The sequence below is a fragment of the Mixophyes fleayi genome, chromosome 4, assembly GCF_038048845.1.
Source record: "Mixophyes fleayi isolate aMixFle1 chromosome 4, aMixFle1.hap1, whole genome shotgun sequence".
Classification (NCBI taxonomy): domain Eukaryota; kingdom Metazoa; phylum Chordata; class Amphibia; order Anura; family Limnodynastidae; genus Mixophyes; species Mixophyes fleayi.
The window spans coordinates 273,109,193-273,125,761 of NC_134405.1; the positions used below are offsets into that span (position 1 = coordinate 273,109,193).

The following is a 16,569-nucleotide window of genomic DNA, read 5'->3' on the forward strand; positions in this document are numbered from 1 at the left end:
TACAGATGGGAGTTGTCATAAACAGACAGAGACGGGAGAACTATGTACTGGTTATGCTGTTGTAGATGATCAGGACGTTGTAGAATCTTGACCCCTTAGCCCACCTTACTCAACTCAAGTGGCCGAACTAGTAGCATTAAGGAGAGGGTGTGAGTTGGCAAAGTGTAAGTCAGCTAATATATATACTGACTCTAGGTACGCCTTCGAGGTAGTGCATGATTTTGGGGCCCTTTGGCGTCTTAGAAGCTTTACGACAGCAGCAGGCAAGCCAGTGGCACACTCACAACACATAAAAGGACTTTTGACAGCGATACAGTTACCCAAGACAGTAGCCGTCAAAAAATGTAAAGCCCACACTTCTTCATCATCATCATCACCATTTATTTATATAGTGCCACTGATTCTGCAGCGCTGTACAGAGAACTCATTCCCATCAGTCTCTGCCCCATTGGAGCTTACAGTCTAAATTCCCTAACATACACACACACACAGACAGACTAGAGTCAATTTTGATAGCAGCCAATTAACCTACTAGTATGTTTTTGGAGTGTGGGAGGAAACCGGAGCACCCGGAGGAAACCCACGCAAACACGGGGAGAACATACAAACTCCACACAGATAAGGCTATGGTTGGGAATTGAACTCATCACCCCAGCGCTGTGAGGCAGAAGTGCTAACCACTGAGCCACCATGCTGCCCAAGAAGACCTAGTGTCACTGGGCAACAACAGGGCGGACGAAGCTGCTAAATGGGCAGCAGGACAACCTATGACTGTATCGACCGAGACTATGATGGTTTTTCAGACATTAGACATGCAGAAATTAATTGAAATGCAAGATTTGTGTTCTCTACAGGAGAAGGCGGTCTGGAAGGCGAAGGGATGTGTACAAGAGTCCTCGGGACTCTGGAGAGATGGACAAGGTAGGCCCATGGCTCCTAGAGCATACTACCCAAGCCTGTCTGAGGCAGCGCATGATTTGACTCATCTGGGTAAGGAAGATATGTGAAAACTAGTGAGAACATACTGGTGTGCACCTGGTTTTTCTTCTCAGGCCGGTAAGAAGGCTATGTTATGTCTTACTTGTTTAAGGAAAAACGTCGGGGAAAACTATACCAACTGAGCCATCCCATATCCCTCCTACAGATGGACCTTTTCAGGTAATACAAATTGACTATATCCAATTACCACCTTGCAGGAATTTCAAATATGTGTTAGTGTGTTACAAGCCGCGGCGGTACTTACTGCGCCGCAGCTCGCTTCTTGTGTGCATCAGCGTCCCGGCCGTCACCATGACGACCGGGACGTCACTTCCTCCTAACCAAGGCAACGGCCGGACGTTTTGCAAGGCAGCGCCTTGAGATGTCCGTGTCCAAAAATATATGTGAGAAAGACCAAAAGAAAATTAAAGTGAAGAGTCTTGGAACATCTGGGATCAATAAGGAACGCCCGGAAGGATAAGGAACGGCTAAAACCACTACCACCCGTGGCAAAACATTTCCTTCACGAGCATAATTGTAACTATGAAGGTTTGAAATGTTACGGTGTTGAGAAAAGCAACTTAGGAATCAGAGGGGGGGACATTGATCAACATCTGCTTCAACGTGAGAGCAGATGGATTTTCCTATTGAATTCGATCTCCCCATGGGGACTTAACGAATATAACAGCTATACGAGTTTCTTATAAATAGGGGATAGGAATATAAGCCTCTTGCTCTAAATATCAATTTGTTGATATTTTTGATATTTTGGAAACGAGATATTATGAATACCTTATATCATTGGATAATATACCCCCCTGGTATCTGTAAGGCTTCATATAACCAAATAAATATAACTAACCTGATTTACCAACCTTGGGATAAATATGAACCTTATTTGCTGTTTAACTATTTATATGAATGACAATATGTAGCCCATTCTAAGTGATTGACTCTAGAACACTGTGGTGTCTTTCTTTTTTGATACATTTAACCTCTGCTTTTTGTCCTCTTACGCTCTGAATCACTTTATCCTTCTTCATTTACCTTTATGGTTTCTGAATTTACTTATCTAGAGGCAATGAAAATTAAAAACTAACAGGCTTTTTATTGGATGGATTTATAAGAATATTCTCTTTTCGCCCTTTTTCCATGTTTTTAATACATGTATCAATACGAGTATTTGTCATTAATAGAGAGACTTTTATTATTATGATTCTTATTTGCCTATCTCTAATTTTCATGCACTTACCTCTTTGGACTAAATACTGGACCAGGTTGATATATTTACATATAGGGGGGTATTCAATTGTCCGCGTATTCGCTAAATATATTGCGAATAAGCGGAACCGCGGACATCGCAAAAAATCAACTTCCCGGAAATTACGGTATTCAATTGTAATACCTAACCCAGCCCCTTATCGCGTAATATCCGACTTGTACGAAGTGCTTTTTTTTTTTTACCCTTTTCCCGCCGTTCGCGATTTCCCGGCCACATTTCTATAAAAAAACAACAACTTTGTTTTGCAAAGTGCCATTTTGCAGAGATTTCGATGCTGGTGGCTGATACCTGAGACCCTCTGGTTTTGTGAGATTCTGGATTGTACTTTTTGCATCTTTATATACATTTATTCATTATTTTCACATTATTTACATACATTGCATTACATTTTATTTTGCATTACATTTTATTTTGCATTACATTATAGAAAGTTATATTTTTACACAGTACTAACACCACACACTACATCAAACACTACACAACACCACACATTTTATTTAATAGCAGACATCAATATACTGCATACAGAAAAAGTGTGCAATAATCACAATTAAATAAAAGTTTAGTTACTTTTTAGCTCCAGCATTAGTTTTATTTATTTCAGCTACATAGCAGCTACATAGCATACATATATCAGTATATCTAGGGAGCATAGGGAAAATCTTTCTGAACAGGTACACCTGGATGAAGAAGATATCAGCAGTGGAGAAGAGTGGCAGCATGAAACAGAATAAAGAGAGCGAGCACAAGAAAGAAGAAGACAGAGATTCCTTAAAAAAGTGGCTTCCAGACCCTCGCAGCAATCTACAGTGGCTGAAGAAGATGATGGTGATGATCCTGAGGAAGGTGGTAGTAACATCACCAGAGCACCTCGTTTCTCTGAGCAGCAGAACAACATCCTGGTGGACACGATAGTAACTAACTATGATGTACTTTATGGTAAACGGGCACATGTCACAAGTCATCAGCAGAGGAACCAAAATTTTTTTTTACATTTTTAAAAAAAATAATATATCTATGTCTTTTAATAATCTAAAACAAAGCAATTTCAAACAGAAATGCCAAGAAAACGAATTAGTGTATCATCAGTTTCTACGGTGACTAATATCACTGAAAAAAGAAGAAGAGGTTGGTTTAAAAAAAAAAAAATTCTTAAATTTATTAAAATCCTATTTTTGGCAAATTTTTAACATTGCTTATGTTTCAGAGACTGCATTTGAAGAGCAACCATGTAGTTCAAGGACAGAATTGGCGTCATTGCAGAACATTTCGGAATCCGTTACAGGTTAATGATAGTCCAATATACATTCTACATTCAACATTGCAATGCATTTTTTTTGTTGTTGTTTTCTTTGTTGTTTATTAGTTAAATATTTTAAATTGTCATTAGTTTAAAAAAATCTGTTGATGAGGAAATAAATCATTTACAATTAGATAATAATAGCAACATGTTTTATTGTTTATCCTTAGAAAACCTGAGAGAGAAGCAACAAGAGGCAAGAGCTGCAGACAGTGATGTAACCCCTTTTGTAATTTTGCTAGGAATGGTAAGTAAAAATTTTCTTTGGCCAAAAATTTCAACTTAGCAGCTATTTATAAATTTCATCACAGGCCACTGATTAAAGGTATATAGGTTAGTCGTTTACAGGGGCTTCTTTCACATTGGCCACAATGGGCAGGTGCCCGGGGGCCCTGCAGGGCAGGTAAGTCTTTCCGAAGCAGCGCAAGAAAAAAAAATATATATTTACTTTAGGACAGCTGGCGATCCGGTTCCCTCCCTGTTGTCCTTCTCCGTGTGGCGCTGGCAGTGCATTTTGGGTGTGACGTCTTAACGCCCGCCAGTCAAGCATTGCGGAATGTGAAGGAGGAGGAGAACAGGGAGGTAGCCGGATCGCCAGCTGTCCTGAAGGTAAGTTTGTGGTTTTTTTTCTCTGTTTTTTTTTTTTTTGTCTTGCGCTGCCTCAGACGGTCCCCCATGGCCTGCAGGGCTCATATATAGATAATATTTTTTATATATATATATATATATATATATATATCTAAAAATAAATGAGAGGAGGCGCACAATAGTGTAGTATGGCAAGTAAAAAAATCCCAAAAAGGAACCAAACCACCCGAAATGAGTGATCCAGAGCTTCCCACCATGTGGGTATCAACAGTATCTAAAATAGATATGTATAGCTCATAGGATAGAAAGTCACACACAGCCAGATGACGTTCAAAAAGGTATAAACAGGTCACACCAATGAAGATGTATGCGTACCAGAAGCCAATTGTTCAATGGCTTATCTGTAGGATATCCCGTAGACTGTGAGGATGTATTCAATCTTCAGCCACATTAGGTTATCCCATAGGTTACCTTGTCATTGGCAGCTTGTTTCTTTAGCCACTAAGGTATACTTCAGATGGAAACACCCACACCAAACTGCACATGAACTATTTGCACACAAAAATGTCATTTTTGTGTATCTACCAGTACATTTCCATCATTAATATAAAGTGCCAAGTTCCTACTGACCTTATTATACTGACAAATAAAACTAACGTCATTAAAAAATGTAATAATGTTTTATTTTTCCAGAATCAGAAGACTCCCATCAGTCTGGTTCTTTAACGTTTTCACCAGAAATTCCTGTGATTCAGCGTAAGTGTAGAGTCATAATTATATTTTTTTATTAATAATGTCAAACAATATAGCATCTTTCTAAATAAATAGTTGTGAGTTTCTATATGTATGTATTTGTATATTTTTTTTCTTTCTTTCAAAATAGCTACAACAACAACCACAGCTTTTGAGGCCCTGCAGCAAACATTTCACCGTTTGGAAGACACTTCACAATCTAGAATACAACGTGGAGAAAGTGCACCTTCAACATCTAGTTTTCCTAGACTTACAACACTTGCAAGAAAAATGGAAAACTCCCAGGAAGTGTTTCGGAGAACAATGGAAGAGAACATGAGAGGAATCAAAGATGCCATTGTTGGACTTACTGAGGAAATGTCGAAACAGAGGCAATTACAGATAAACACCAATCGAGACATTGCCACTATTCTTTCCGGAATCTTAGCCTCCCAAGAAAGAACCAAAGTGAGTATTGGAAGAATTTCCAATACTCTAGACCAAATTTCGCAGAACCAGCAACAGACTGCAGCAGCCAATATCCTCATAGCCACCAACCTTCAAAGTTTAAATGAAGAAATGTGCTCAAGAAGGAGTTAATTTTCCAGAGTGGAATGTGTCAGGAACCATTCCTCAAACAGGATAACCACAAAGTGCTATAAGCAGCTTAAGGACCCCAGAGATATCGTTGGATTTGACAGTGCAGTCTGCAAGGCCAAGCCCAGAAGAACTGCAATCTGCACGAAGAAGACTACTATCATCTTCATCATCAGAGGATCCAGTGATGCAATCTACCCCCAACGTAAGTCAAATGTCTATCTATTTTTTTTATTATCTAATACTTCAATATTTAGTACGTTCACTAACCCAATCTATGGTCATATTTCATATTAAATAATTAATAAGACTAATGTATGCAAATAAACACCATTTTAGTAACAATATATTTCTGTTTTTTTTGTTTTTTGTTTTCAGAAATAGAAGATATAATTGATCTGTTGATAAATATGGAGCAACAAGTTTTACAAGTTTTCAACGTTTGAACATTTTGGAATATTTCATTTTGATCACAATGAACCTTACATGTAAAAAGGTATGTATTTGGATATTTTTAAAAATTCATAAAGATATACATTTCATATATATATATATATATATATATATATATATATATATATATATATATATACATACATACATACATACATACATACATACAGAGATAGAGATAGAGATAGAGATAGAGATAGAGATAGATAGATATAGATAGATAGATATAGATAGATAGATATAGATAGATATAGATAGATAGATAGATAGATAGATAGATAGATAGATATACACACATATATATACATATATATATACAGACATATATATATATACATAGATATAGATATATATATATATATATATATATATATATATATATATATACATATATATATATATATATATATATATATATATTTTTATATATATATATATATATATATATATATATGTATATATATATATTCACATATATATATACATATATATACCCAAAACTTCCAATAGAGCACTTGTGAAGGGCAGATATAAAAACTGAGCAATACTTAAATTCAGTAAGCAGCTCCCCAGTCATTCAACAACTGTCTGCAGATGAGGAAGGTACCAGCCGGCGACAATCTTAGACGTCTAGATTGTTGACGGCTGGTACCTTCCTCATCTGCGAGTGTCCATAGGACAGATAAGCTGGTTATATTTATGTTTCATGTACGGCCATTTATTTTATAAAGCCTGCAGTGTGAAATACTGTGCTATTAAATATATGGCTTTTTAAGCATTCAGGTCTGGTTCATTTACGGTATCACACCATTGTGGCTTGTATTTTAGTTTGCAGCTGTTCATCTTGCCCTATGTCAGGAGGCGATATCTACTATCCAGGATTACCTTGATTACCAGGTTACTCGTGGTGCCATCAGAAGGAATTCATCATATAAATCATTGGCTTGATTACTTTGAATATCTGGTACGGGAATTATATATCTCTGGATGAATACGACTATGTATCACTTATAATTGCACTATGTGTGGCGCCCCCTGTCTTCTATTTTAGTTTTATACATATATATATATACAAACACACATATTTATACATATATATATATATATATATATATATATATATATATATATATATATGTGTGTGTATGTAGATATATAGATATATGTGTATATGAATGCCTATATGTATGTATTTTAAAAAAATATATATTTTTTTTTTAGTTGAAAATACACAAAGTTACTATGGAAAAATGCACGTAATCCTTCAATTACTGGAAGAATATTTAACAATGGTAAGTGTAATATTTGTGTTAAAATTAATCTGATTATGTTACATTTTATATTATTAGGTATTATATATATTTTTTTTCTGTTTAAATCCCTTAGACAAAATATTTTATAATCATCTAATGGTCTATGCTACAAATCATGAAGTTATCCCAAAGAAGAACTAATGACAAGAATTTAGTTTTACCTATAATTAACCACGGTATGTTATTGATATATAAATGTATATTAAATTGTTTTTATATGCTAATGTTTTTAACAATTGTAACATTCATTGTAAAAAAAAATTCAATGTTAAATGTTATTGATAACAGTGCAAAAAAAAAAAATAGTTCCAGAAATATTATCAGTGATTTTTTACAAGATAATACTTAATCCTAATGTAAATTAAAATAGAGGATTGATTGTTAATGATGCTAATGTTGCAATTTTAATTCAACTGTATTATGTTTTTTTAAAAAAAAAAAATTAAACACTTTTTTTAATAATTCACAGCCAACTGAAGAGGATAGAAGAACTACTGTGAAAAATACAAGAAATTGGAGAAAAGCACAGACCACAGAAAAATTAAATTCTGATATACGGTATATAAAGTTTATTGCACAAAGAAAATATGTAAATTATTAAAATATGTTATATTTTTCTTTAAAACATGTGTCTTTCATTATTATAATCTAGAAAGATTGCTGTACAATATAATAGAAAAATAAATATTTGTTCAACACATCAATTTGGTTAGAAAAAATGTATTATTTATTATTACATTTTAAAGAGTGATTAACTTTTTTGGATACAAACAAACAATCATTTCTCTTATAATTTAGATTTTTGTGGTAATTAAACAGTATACATTATATTTAACAAAAAACAAACAATACAAGTGGGTCAATATTCCATGGACTATTCAAAATCCAGTCGCTTGTTCCGTCTGCAATCCACAGTGAAATGGGTGTGACAGGTACATTTTGGAGAAAGGAAAAGAGAAAAAAGGTAATTTCAGTGTGAGTATGTGTCAGTAGTGATACTTTACATAAGGTTACATCACACAGAACATAGTATAGTGCAGTTTACATATGATGACACCCACCTGTCCAAGAAGCTGGCTCTTGAAAAGCGTCATGGCCTTGGTCTTCAAAATCCAGTCGCTGGTTCCGTCTGCAATCCACAGTGAAATGGGTGTGGCAGGTACATTTTGGAGAAAGGAAAAGAGAAAAAAGGTAATTTCAGTGTGAGTATGTGTCAGTAGTAATATTTTACATAAGGTTACATCACACAGAACATAGCATAGTGCAGTTTACATATGATGACACCCACCTGTCCAAGAAGCTGGCTCTTGAAAAGCGTCATGGCCTTGGTCTTCAAAATCCAGTCGCTGGTTACGTCTTGCAATCATCCTTTTATCTTAACTAACTGTTATTAACATTAAACATATTTTCAAATAAAAACATATATATATATATATATATAAAAATCCTTTAACCGAACGCCGAACAACGATTGTTTGAGATATCTCCCACTAATTAATTTGAAGTCCTGAAAAAAAAAAAAAAGATAAACTATTAGTTATTAATTAATTTATATTTATAAAAAAAAATTCCGACATAAGAAAATTTACACTTACATGAAAAAAAATCCAAAATTAAACGCTGGGGCTCACGAGTTCCTGTTTCCCGACCAAATGCTGTGGCTGAAGAAAGGTCTTGATCCTGTAAAACAGCAGGATTTATCTCTACCTCCAAATTATTTGCCAAACAGATATTGTGCAGAATGCTGCAAGCAAGAACAATAAGGCAAACTTTTGATGGTGAGTACAGAAGCGCACCGCCGGACCTGTCCAATCAGCGGAACTGGCTCTTAAGTAGCCCAAAGGTACACTCAATTACACCTCTGGTGGCTATATGTGCCGCTTGGTACCTTTTTCAGCATCAGAAATTGGATTGGACACTGGAGTGAGCAACCAGGGCTGGTTCCCATATCCTGCATCACCTATTAAAAAACATTTTTTTTATTATTAGTGCTCTTCTCATTTTAGAAATAATTATTAATAGCGATTACCTAGATATAACTTACCCAGGAGCCATCCATGAGGAAAATCTCCCTCTTTAAACCTCTTGAACAGTCCTGAATTCTGCAAAATAAAAGAATCATGAGAGGAACCAGGGAAGCCAACACAAACATTTAGGATTTTTTTTCTGGCATCACACACTATCTGCACATTCATGGAATGGAAGTGCTTTCGGTTTCGAAAGCTCTCTTCCATTCTGTGCGGAGGTGTGAGTGCCACATGGGTGCAATCTATTGCACCCAGGACATTTGGCATACGTGCCACACTATAAAAATTGGATTTGACCTCCTGCCATTCTAATTCAGACTGTGGGAATTTAATAAATTTCCTAGTATGTTTTTTCATGGCTTTAAGGATCTGGAACAAACACCGTGAAAATGTGGGTTGGGAGAAACCCGCAATTACGGACAATGTCGGTTGAAAGGTTCACGACGCTAAAAAATGCAATGCCCCAAGCAGCTTTGCCAATCCAGGCACAGCATGGTTTGTGGGAACTGTTGGTTCCAGGTCCTCTTTAAGGAGGTCATATAAAGAATAAATTGCAACTGAGGATAGGCGATATAATCTTATCAGCTTATCCTCAGGGACCCCATCAAGTAACCGACGTGTGCGGTACAGACGGGGCCGTGGGACCCGAACCCTTGCATCAAGTAATGGAGCCACAGCATTCTCTCCCTCACTTGCAGCCACATGCACATCTACACATCTACATTCTCCTCTATTTCCAAAGCATTTCCTTCCTCTCCCCCAACAAGCAAACCAGCATGTGCACATTCATCAATACATGCTGCATACATAAACTGCCAAACGTTTATCGAAAATGGCTCCATTACTAATGCCTTTGTAAATTTCTTATTAAAAAAAAATAAAAAAAAATTAAGTATTAATTAAAGTATTAATTAACTATTATTATTATTAATTAACTACCTAGCAGTATAAATACTGCTAGATATTAAACTATTAACAGTTTTATAGAAATAGAAATCATTAACTATAAATAATGCTAGATATCAAACTATTAACAATTTTATAGAAATAAAAATCCTTAACTATCTGCTAGATATAAATTTTTATATAAAAATGTAGATATACAAAACCAAACATTTGTCTCAGTCTCAGCTCTTTAATGTTTTCTCTCAGGTCAGTTGAATGAGAAATGAAACTAATGTTTTTAATTTTAATCCAGTGGACTATACCATTTTCTTTTTTCTAAAGGGGGTGTATTTAAATATCATTTTACAAACTTTTTTATTTTCATGGGATTAAAGTTATTTTTAATACACAATTATCAGTTGAGAGAAGTTTAATGAGTATAATATTAACAAAAAAGACCCATATTTAAATAAGTTTGGAAATCAAAGGAATCATTAACGCTTTTAAAAGACCTTCAATGGTGCGATCGAAAAAATGACTAAACGCGATTTTGTTGTACATGCGTTAAAGCGAAAATTTACAATTCAATAGCCTGCCTGCACTTGTTCTATGGGCTTGGTAAGAATTTGCGTAACATGTTTATTTCCGACTTAAACACGTAAAATAAGGGGAATTGAATTGTGTGCACTCTATGCTAACGCGAAAACGCGTTAAATAGTATCAGAATCGCGAAATCAAGGCTAATTGAATACCCCCCATAGTGTTTCACTGCACACTTAACCCATTTATGGAATATTTATAGGAGGATAAGATGATATAAACTTGATCCTGTACTGTGATCTATCTGATTCGATAAGTATACAAAATCTGACTGGCGTGAAGACATGTCACTCAAAGCGATAATATGATCCTATCAAAGCAATCGTGATTGGAGAGGTGATCTGTCAATCAAGGCACTCCTCTGATATGATTGGGTGGGCCGGCTTTATAAGTAACCAGGGTGATTCACCTCTGGTTACTCCCTTTGAGAAAGTTCAATGCGAAACGTACAATAGGGGAAGTGACTTCATCAGTGACGTCACTAGTACCCGACAGCGGCACCGAACTCCGGCGTCCGCCGGGGATGGGAACTATGTATGGACAGATATGCGCGGAAGGGGTCTGTTCCTATTACTACTAGATAATTATCTGTATGACAGGTCTGGTCTGTTCGATATCAGTTAGAGAAGTCTGGATGGATAGCACTGGTTAGGGATATCCACACTTTCTATAGGGGAAGACACTTTTGTCTTTTGGATTCTTTATACATGTACCATTAGTACATACTCACATTAGGAGTCAAACTCTATTCCTGTGTACACCTATTTGGTGCAATTGAAAATCTTTTGCCTGCAATATTAGTAGGTATACCCAGGGTCTATTGTATGTATAAGCACATTATGGAAAGATAATTATATTTTCCTCTATACATATGATAGGTAGGAACAATTATGATTGGCATATATAGGATCACTATAATATGTTTCTCCAGAACCAATGGTGTACCTACAGATGACACGCTGATAACCTATTGATTGTCTCCTACTATACCTATCTTCTCAATAACAATAGATATATTATTTCACTGCGCATGTGCTAGAGACCTTAGGGGATAATATCAATCTACTCTCCCAGGGTCTTATAGTAGGCCCCTGATATCCTTACAACTTACCCCTATGTTTAGAAAAACCTTCTCTTTACAGAGTCAGACCTCACTTTGAGACCTAAGAGGGAATTAAACCCTTCAGGATGGATACTCTCCCTTGTGTGTGTATCATTATTATATGATACTTCTTTTGCCGTCTGTCGGATACGTGTGATTTTAATACACAACACTTACACTTTTTATTTTTATATTTAGCTGCTTTTTAATAAGACATTAATAAATTGCTATTTTTGCAAACTTTATAACCACAATATTTTTTGGGAACTAGAGTGCCTCTTATGTTCTCTCTCTCTTTGTCCCTATGTGTTGAATACCGAACCTCCCTGTCTGCTTGTGACCCCTGACCTCGGCTTGTCTATTGGTACTGTTATCTGCTGCCGGCCCTCGATCTCTGCTTGGACTCCACTCCGCTTGCCTGGGTTCTCCCCAGCCGATACAACACTTCACGACCCTCTGTCAGTCTGCAGCCCAGCCTGTCCCCACCATCAGGGGCTCCAGTGAACACCTGACTGGCAGAGCAGACTCCATGTTGTGTTGTGCTGGTTGGAGGGGTTCCTAACAGTATGTATTGATGTGTTTTCTGGTTGGGTAGAAGCATATCCTGCAGCAACTAATACTGCTGTGTTCACTGCAAAGAAAATTGTTCAGGAGTTTGTGTATGGTATCCCTAGAATCATAGAAAGTGATAGGGGTACCCACTTTACTGGTGATATCTTCCAGAAGATGTGTAAGCTCATGGGAATCAGTAGCAGACTTCACACTCCTTACCGACCACAAGCCAGTGGTAAGGTGGAAAAAGTAAATGGTACTATTAAGAACAAGCTTGGCAAGATAATGATTGAAACTGGGTTGGTGTGGCCAGAAGCTTTGCCACTAGTCCTCCATAGCATCCGAACCACTCCCAGACCTCCTCTTAATCTGTCCCCCTTTGAGATACTGTTCGGCCGACAACCTCATTTGATAGTGAGTCCACAAGACGATTTGAAGTGTAATAATGAAGAGACTGTGCAATATCTTATAAAAATAAGCAGACAGCTAAAACAACAACAACAAAAACTAAAAATGCTGTCACCTGGTATGCCAGAAACAAACTGTCATGATGTTGAACCTGGGGTATATGTTATGATTCGCAATTTCTTACGCTCAGGTTGTTTAACAGATCGCTGGAAAGGCCCGTACCAATTGCTGCTGACCAGTACCACATCACTGAAGGTTGCAGAGAGAGACACTTGGGTCTATTCCACCCACTGCAGGAAAGTCAGTAACCCGGAGAAAGTGCGAGATAAAGCTGAGACGGACGACACCGATCTGTCACTTGTAAACCTGTTCCGGGAGACCTAAAGCCTGCAGTCAAGACACCTGAGCCAAGGACATTGCCCCAAAACTATCTTTCCAGCGATGGAGTGGCGATTTTTGTTTTTCTTTTGTTCCAGGATTTTTGTTGTTTTTTTTTTTTTTTTAAATACATTTTATTAGTAACATCTTATCTTGTACAGCATAACAAAATATTAAACTCTTGAAAGGTATATTAGTGAGATGACAAATGCACATAAAAAAATTAACAGTGTGTATAACACTCTCTCACAGTGCTTTTACAAAACAAATTCAGCTTCATATGAGCATGGTACCCTGAAGATGTTATTTTATTTTAAATTATACAAATAAGAAAAAGAAGATAAAGAAGAGGGGGGTAAGGGGGTGGTACAGGGCAAAGTGGGGGAAGGGGAGAGAACAGATTGGAAGGGTTAGGGGAAGGGAGGAGGGATTCACGCTTTTATGTTTTTAGCAGAAGGCAATATTTCCATCTGGGATTTCCAGTAACAAAACGGATTTGACTAGAACTGGAGCAGGGGTTGGTTGTAATATGAAGCCCATGGAGACCAGACTTTGTTGAAGGACACGGAGGAGCCCCTAAGCACGCTGGTGATGTATTCCATCTGATAAGTGTGCCAGACTCGACCACAGACTATCTGGAGCGTTGGAGGTGTAGGGTTCTTCCAGTGGGCAGTTATTTGACAGGTAGCTGCACTGATTATGTGCCGAAGAAGCTTATGGGGGTGTGTTGGGAGGTCTGGGAGAGGTAGAGGCAGTAATAAATGCTTAGGATCGGGGGGTACAGGAGTATCGAGAATAGCTGTTGCTAGTGCGAGAACTTCTGTCCAGAATGGGCGCAATTTGGGACAGTCCCACCAAGTGTGCAGGAAGGTGCCAGTGTGACCACAATCTCTCCAACATGTTGGACTTGTTTGAGGATATATAATATGGAGCCTAGAGGGGACGTAGTACCATCTATGCAGAAATTTATTGGCGTTTTCTTTGATACGGACATTTATGGAACAACGTGCTGTCCACTTATAGATGTCCGACCATTCTTCTGGATCTAGGGATGTTCCCAAATCTGCCTCCCACTGTGTCTGAAAACGGTCCTCGGCCTCCGTGGAGGTAGGAAGTAGGGCATTGTATAGCGTTGAGATTAGACCTTTTGAGGATGGTCCCGATAGGCATAAGTTCTCAAACACAGTAGCGGGTCTAGCAGATAGCTGTGCCTTAACCTGTTGATGATAATGCCTGATTTGTAAGTATTGGTGGAACTGTCCCATCGTGAACCTGTACCGTTCAGTCAATTCTAAGAACTGAGGGATCGTTAGAGTCCTTGTTATGGGGTTTAGCAGTAACAATTTACCTTCCCCTGCACATTTTGTGCACATAGAACGTGATAGGCCTGGTGTGAAAGCTGGATTCAACCAAAGAGGTATGAGTATCTAGGGTGCGGGAGATAGAGATGCCATTCTACTACACCGAGACCAGAGTGAGAGGGAGAGGGCTATTACCGGATAGGTTAGAGAGTGGGCTGGGCGCTGTGCGGCTGAGAGACAGAGGATAGAACAAATCAGTGAGCCTCCTAATAGATCTGATTCTATATCAACCCAAACCCTGGTCCCGGGTGCGGAGTGCCATTGGACACACTGAGCTAGACGTGCCTCATAGTGATAATTGCGAAGATTAAGGATGCCGAGGCCACCTGCCATGGGAGAGCGTTGTACGATAGACGCAGAGATCCTGGGTCTCTTACTTGACCAAATGAAGCGCACGATAGAAGTTTGCAGCATTTTAAAAGTAGAGGGAGGAATTTTGATGGGGAAGATATGGAAAAGGAAAAGCAGCCTGGGGAGCAAATTCATCTTCACCGATGTAATCCGGCCCACCCAGGAAATTATCAACTTGTCCCAAGAAATCATATCTTTTTTTGAGGCATGCTATCAATTGGGGGTAGTTTGCTTGGTAGAAGGTCTTCTACCTTTCTAGTAATTGCTATACCCAGATATTTGATACTATCGGAATTCCAGTGAAATGGAAAATTTTGCTCCAGAAGCTGCTTCAACTTCGGTGGGACGTTGAGATCCAGGATATCCGTCTTGGCCGTGTTGATCTTAAAGTTCGAGACTATAGAAAAGTTATCGAGCTCCTGAAATAGGTTTGGTAACGATGTTAAGGAATTAGTAATGGTGAGGAGGATATCATCTGCGTAGAGCGCAAACTTATAGATGCTGGAGGATAGTTGTATGCCAGAGATGCTGGGATTTTGTTGTATTTTCAAGGCCAGAGGTTCTATGGTGAGTGCAAACAGGAGTGGGGAGAGGGGGCAACCTTGTCGCGTGCCGTTTTGAATTTGAAAAGATTGGGAGGAACACCCATTCACCTGAACAGAAGCGTTTGGGTTGACATACAGGGCGGAGACCCCCTTAAGAAAGCGGTCTTTGAAACCATAAGCCGAGAGGGTCTTCATCATGAAGGGCCAACCAATGCGGTCAAATGCCTTTTCGGCGTCTAGGGATAAAAGGAGAGAGGGTAGTTTTCGCTCATTGATATGATGAATGAGGTCTATAGTCCATCTGGTGTTGTCTGCTGCTGCCTGCCAGCCTGGGAAAAATCCAACCTGATCGGGGTGTACTAGTTTCGGAAGGATACAATTGACTCTATTTGCAAGAACTTTAGCATATATTTTTAAGTCTACATTAAGTAAGGATATGAGGTGATAGCTACTACAGAGAGAGAGGTCTTTACCCTCTTTCGGTATAACGGTAATCTGGGCTCGGGTTATGGCCAGATCAAAGGGGGTCCCATCGAGTATAGAGTTAAACCAAGCAGTCAGCTTTGGACTGAGGTTCCCTGCAAATTTCTTATAATATTTGGCAGGGAGGCCATCTGGCCCCAGGGCAGAGGCTACCTTCATACTACGTAAAGCTGTGATAGTTTCTTCGTTTGTTATATCGGAACTGAGAAATTCAACTTCCGATTCAGATAGTTGCGGGAGTTTACAATGGCGCAGGTAGTCATTTATTGTCCTATCTAAGTCAGAAGGTGCTGGGTTAGAGGCATTCAAGTTGTATAGTGAAGAGTAGTATGTCTGAAATTCCTTCAGTATAGCGTTTGGATTATATGTTGGCTGCCCTAAAGTGTCCTTGATAAACGAGATTGCATTACGTGTGCACCTTTGACGGAGTTTCTGGGCTAGTAGGGAGTCCGCCTTGTCACCTTTCTCGTAGAAGAGCTGCTGAGTCCATTTGAGGGTACGGGCTGTCTTTTTGGATAGTACCGCATTGAGCTGGCCCCTCACTATCGTTAACTCCCTCAGGTGTGACTGGTCTAGTGAGCCTTGATGCTACGTAAGTAGGGAAAAAAGATGCGCTTCCAGTGTGGATTTCTGT

General features: G+C 38.2%; 3 long non-coding RNA genes across 3 annotated transcripts; 2 read left to right on the plus strand and 1 right to left on the minus strand.

The window, feature by feature from the left end:
• The first annotated feature begins 3,368 nt into the window (after positions 1 to 3,368).
• LOC142150140 (uncharacterized) lies at positions 3,369 to 3,790 on the plus strand. The gene is made up of 3 exons (XR_012691038.1): positions 3,369 to 3,388; positions 3,468 to 3,545; positions 3,731 to 3,790. It is a non-coding gene; the product is annotated as an uncharacterized LOC142150140 (long non-coding RNA).
• Positions 3,791 to 6,847: 3,057 nt separating this feature from the next.
• Positions 6,848 to 7,797, plus strand: LOC142150141 (uncharacterized). Its single transcript, XR_012691039.1, has 4 exons — positions 6,848 to 6,894; positions 7,152 to 7,222; positions 7,317 to 7,419; positions 7,713 to 7,797. It is a non-coding gene; the product is annotated as an uncharacterized LOC142150141 (long non-coding RNA).
• Positions 7,798 to 8,019: 222 nt separating this feature from the next.
• Positions 8,020 to 8,746, minus strand: LOC142150142 (uncharacterized). The gene is made up of 3 exons (XR_012691040.1): positions 8,532 to 8,746; positions 8,305 to 8,372; positions 8,020 to 8,145 (listed from the first exon to the last, which is right to left on the minus strand). It is a non-coding gene; the product is annotated as an uncharacterized LOC142150142 (long non-coding RNA).
• Between the last annotated feature and the right edge of the window lie 7,823 nt (positions 8,747 to 16,569).